This window comes from Rutidosis leptorrhynchoides, chromosome 3 (assembly GCF_046630445.1).
Source record: "Rutidosis leptorrhynchoides isolate AG116_Rl617_1_P2 chromosome 3, CSIRO_AGI_Rlap_v1, whole genome shotgun sequence".
In the NCBI taxonomy this organism is placed as follows: Eukaryota; Viridiplantae; Streptophyta; class Magnoliopsida; order Asterales; family Asteraceae; genus Rutidosis; species Rutidosis leptorrhynchoides.
Genome location: NC_092335.1, coordinates 650,726,387 through 650,731,808, shown reverse-complemented (window position 1 = coordinate 650,731,808; position 5,422 = coordinate 650,726,387).

Genomic DNA, 5,422 nt, shown 5'->3' with positions numbered 1-5,422 from the left:
AGTCGGTCGACTGACTATGTCAGTCGGCCGACTGTCGAGTAACACTTCACAATGCATTTAAACGTTTAATAATATTACAGGTTATTACATGATCGAATAATACATTAACTTTCATTGGAACTAGGAATTACAAAATATGCACTAACAAACTCCCCCTAAGACCTAGTTCCTCATAAGTCTTCGATCTGCTTCAATCTCTGTACGGATCTGTAACCATATTGCTCAAGTAGCAAACTTTTGCAACACGAATGTACTGTTGTGCTTGAACTCTATTCTCTGGCTTGTACAGCATCCGATTGTAGTACAGTGTGAAGATGTCGGCTTCACAGCAATTTCTCAACCAAACGGGATCTAAAACCCGTATCGAATCGGTCTCATCTTCCTTCGTTTTGTCCAAAACAATGACTGATTCCTCTGAGCGATCATCATAGTACCACCAGCGAAAACGTGGGCTAAAGTTCTGCGGCATTTTCATCACAGGAACTTTTCTCATATATTTTACCGGCTGGTATTTAACAATCTTTCTTCGTTCACCCGTTTTCTTGTTTGTTCGATAAGTGATCGTGGGAAATTGAGGTCTGAAACCCTCAAAGTTCTTTGACAAGAACGATCGTCTTATCTTCTTGCAAATAATATCAGGAATTCCGACATAATCCCGATATAACATCTTGAGCCTAGCCACCTGCATAAATTCAAAGTACGGTAGAGTCTTGAACTCGAATCCATGTTTGATGTAGTCCACTCCGTACTCCTTCTTTATTGCGTATATATCAAACTCTTTGATGTAGGCCCAAGCAATGATTTTTCCTTTAGCCAAAAGATTCGCCGGCCTATTAATGTAATTCAGCCATTCAGGCTCTGGCGCTGGCTTCTCACAATATTTTCGGATCCTCAACAGGATCTTCCATTCAGCTTCTAGAACTTCTACCTTTTCTTCATTTATTTTGACCGGTAAAAACACTGGAGGCAAATCTTTTTTTCTTTTCTTTTTCTTCGCATTTACGGTTTAGAAGCTCTTCATTCATTTTGAAGTAATCTTGAAACGTAGGTAGATCTTTATCGTTATTACATTCGTACTCCGGAAAATCACCTATTGGTTCATCTTCAATAATTACTTCATCAAAATCGTTGTCGTTTTCATTTATTACGACAATTTCCTCAAAATCATCACTAGAATCGCAACGATTCTCAAAAGATGAGCTAGTAGTCGCGTCAGCTGAAGTACTTGCTTGTTGCTCTTGACGCACTAGCTCGGTCTGCTCCTCAGCGCTTAGATCCGGAGGGATCTCCCCTTCTTCTAAATCATCAAATACAACTGAGTGATTCAGACGATCCTGCTTTGCCAAAAAATCACGTAAAGAATAATCAATATTTAGAGGAATTACTGACAGTGGGTTCTCGCTTGTGCCTTTAGCAAGATCCAAACCTAGCTCATCCTCGCCTTGATCGTTAAAATTACCAAAGTCTATATCCTCCTCGAGATCAACAGCCTCAATATCGAAATTATTTTCCCACTCAAGCACCTTCGACAGTGCCTTGCTCGCTGCAGTCTCGGCCTTTACAATCAGCAAATTCTGAGCATCAACTTTAGTTTGTAACTTCTTCATTTCAACCTATTGATCTTCAACCTGCTTGGACAGTTTGGCAATCTCAGCATCCTTTCTTCTTTCTCGTTCAGCAGCTTCTTCTTTAAACTTTTCAAATTCAGAAGCCATATTTACAACCTTCTCGCTTAAAATAGAAACCGCAGAATCTTGTGAAATAACAGTAGTGGATGCAGCAGCATGAACTCCTGTATCAGATTCAGCACGTGTTTCTCGAGTAGCAGCTGCTGAAGATTGTCGTTGTTGTTGTGATGGTTGTTGTTCAGCAGCTGAAGATGACTCAGTTCTTTTTGCCTTTTTAATGAACCTTATTCTCCTCTGCTTCGGCTTTGTAGTAACTGAAGGACCCTCTGTTTGTTTTCGCTTTCTCAGCTCGAATTGATCAGGGTCAAAGTCATCTTCTTCATCGTCTTCATCAACCAGAATCTGTTCAGATGCAACAGCTGGCGGTGGCTGATTAACCTCTTGATCGTCTTCACCAACTGCGACGATATCATCTTCATTACCAGAAGTACTGTTCTCATGACGACAGGCAGCACCTGGCGGACATACATAGTTTTCATTTGCAAGGTGGCCAACCAGTCTCTTGAATGGTTCATCCGGACCTCTCTTTTGCTTGACTCGATTGAAAGTCAAGTCGCTCAGATGATTCAGTTTAATCTCATCCTCCCAAACCTTATTCAATCCTTGCACTTGTTTTTCAATCATCACTTGCAAGAACCTAGGAAACATTAAGTGGCTTTTCTTTTTCACGTTCACTAACATGCTTCTGAAAATCACTTCGGAGAAATTGAAGTCCGCATGAAGAACTAGTGCTGCAAACATCGAACTATAAGTCTCGTTTAGCTCATCAAAACCGCCTACCATCGGACTCATGCATCTCAGCAACACCAAAGTTAAGTATTTGTATTGATGACAGAATCGAGTTCTCTTAACAGCACCTTTCATTGGATCACCAGAGTATCCACATCTTACTAAACACCTTCGGACCTTAGTTCTATTCAGTGTGACTGGCATAGAATCATTATCGGGAAAGCCTAAGCCATCACGAACTGTTTGAGCTGAGATCTTCACAATTGTACTACCAACGCTGCTTCGTATCACCTTTCTTCCTTGTTCAGTGACAATAGAAGCATTGTTCCAGAATTCTTGTTGATGCGAGTAGTATGCCTTGCATTCTAGAGTGATTGCAGTATGAATCCTGGACCTTTTCAAGAATTTGATAATATCACGAAGCCTTCCTTTGCTTCAGGTCCTTCCTCGTTTAGACATGCCTCTAGATTGGCGTTTTCGCTTGCCGTCAAGCCCGGAAGATTCTTGGACAGAATCACCTCTTCCTCATGTACGTCTTCGTTCACAGGACTACCCTGTTGAGCCATTGATTCTGCTATACAAACATATATACAATAATCGAAAAGCGTTAACACGAAAAACATAAAAAAAATACAAGAAACAACAGTCGGTCGACATACTATATAAGTCGGTCGATTTTCAAGGACAGTCGACCGATATATATATAAATCGATCGACTTATAAAGTCGCCTGACATACGGTAAGTCGGTCGACTTAGGAGGTCAATCGGCCGACTGATCAACGAAACAAAACACAGATCGGAACACAAATTCGTCGATTTTATGTTGTTTTGTCTCAATCAATGACTAATACAAGTACAGAGGATGCCGATTTACATTATCTAATCAACAATTAACATTAACAGGTCCTAAACAACACAAAACGAATCAAAAAAAAAATAAGCAAGAAACCTCAATAACTTTCGATTTTGAAGGAGTTACCTCGATTGGATTACGGCGCTGGAATCACGAAACAAAGTTGTATAAGAAAAACACGATCAAAAACTCCTCCTTACAAAGTTCGAATTTTTTGGTAAATCAACACAATCGCACGAAATAAAGAACATCGGCCGTCTATAGCAGCAGTATTATCAACAAAAATAGGAGTGTTAGAAATATTCAAACCGTAGTCACGAAGCTGCTGTTGTATCCACACAACCTGAGATGCACAGCTTGCTGCAGCAATGTATTCAGCTTCACAAGTAGACAATGCTACTGCTGTCTGCTTCTTGCACTGCCATGTAACTAGTCTATTTCCAAGAAATTGACAACCTCCTGATGTTGACTTAAAATCTTTCTTGCATCCACCATAGTCGGAATCACTATAAGCCGTCAGTTCAAAATCATTATCACAAGGATACCATAGGCCCAAATTCGGAGTTTGCTTCAAATAACGCATTATCTTTTTCACCACAAACAAATGATGTACATTCGGATTTGCTTGATAGCGAGCACATAAACAAACTGCGAACATGATATCTGGGCGAGACGCTGTCAGATACATCAAAGAACCAATGATGGCCCTATATAAGGTTTGATCAACCTTAGCACCTTCCATATCCGGTGTAATCCCGTGATTCACCGATAGCGGAGTTCTTGCAGGACGTTCATCTTCCATTTTGAATCTTTTCAGAATATCTGATACATATTTCGTTTGATGTAAAAAGATACCCTGATTTGTTTGTACAACCTGGATACCAAGGAAGAATTTGATAGTTCCCATCGAACTCATCTTGAACCGTTTCTGCATTACTTCCTCAAAATCATCCACCATCGTCTTATCTGTAGATCCAAAGATAATATCATCCACGTACACCTGCACTAGCATAATATGCTTGCCCTTTTCTTTGATGAAAAGTGTCTGATCGATTACACCTCTTCTAAAACCATTATCAATCATATAGTTGGACAATGTGGCATACCACGCTCTTGGAGCTTGATGAAGCCCATACAGTGCTTTTTCTAGACGATATACCTTTTCTGGAGAGTGGGGATCTGTAAAACCAGGTGGTTGCTCAACATACGCGGTCTCATTGAGAGTCCCGTACAAAAATGCACTTTTGACATCCATTTGATAGACCTTGAAGCCTTTAAATGATGCGAATGCCAAAAATATTCGAATAGCCTCAAGTCTAGCAACTGGTGCAAATACTTCATCATAATCTATTTCAAGGATCTGTTGATATCCCTTCACAACCAGTCTTGCTTTATTTTGGATTACAATACCTTGCTCATCTTTCTTATTCTTCAATACCCATCGAAGCCCATAAGGTTTGCAACCATGAGGCGGATTCACCAGTTTCCATACACCTAAATGCTTGAATTGCAGAAGCTCTTCTTGCATAGCATTTACCCAATCATCAAATAGTAGAGCTTCCTCAACAGAGCCTGGTTCAATTTGACACACAAAGCATGAATGTGCATGTAAAAAGAGTTTGCCTGACCTATTTAGCGAGGAGTAGAAAGCTTGCATAACATTTGCAGTTGAAGCTTCTTGATTTTCAGACGTTGAGGCATTATTTGATGGTGCTCCAGAAACTCCTTTCGAATCCACAATAAAATCATCTAAGTGTCGAGGTAGTACAACTGTTCGTGATGATCTACGAACACCTTCAGGTTCTGGTTGTTCTTCCTGAACTTCTACAATTTGTGGCAGAATATGAACGCTTTCGCCACTATCTATAGGTTGTGACTCCTCTTCAGAATCAGATCCATCATAAGATGGATCATCTTGATAATCACCGGATTCTTCATCATCTTGAACAAATTGTTGTTGCGACACTGTTTGTGGTTGTGGTGTCGTTTGTGATTGCGGAACCATTTTTGATGGAGACGTATGCATTTCATTCATCAATTTTGCAATAACTTCATCATCAGTAGCAACCGACGGAAGACCAAACGAATCAAACAATTCTTCATAATCAAACTGCCATGAAAAACCTTTCCCAGCGGGAATAGCAGCATTTC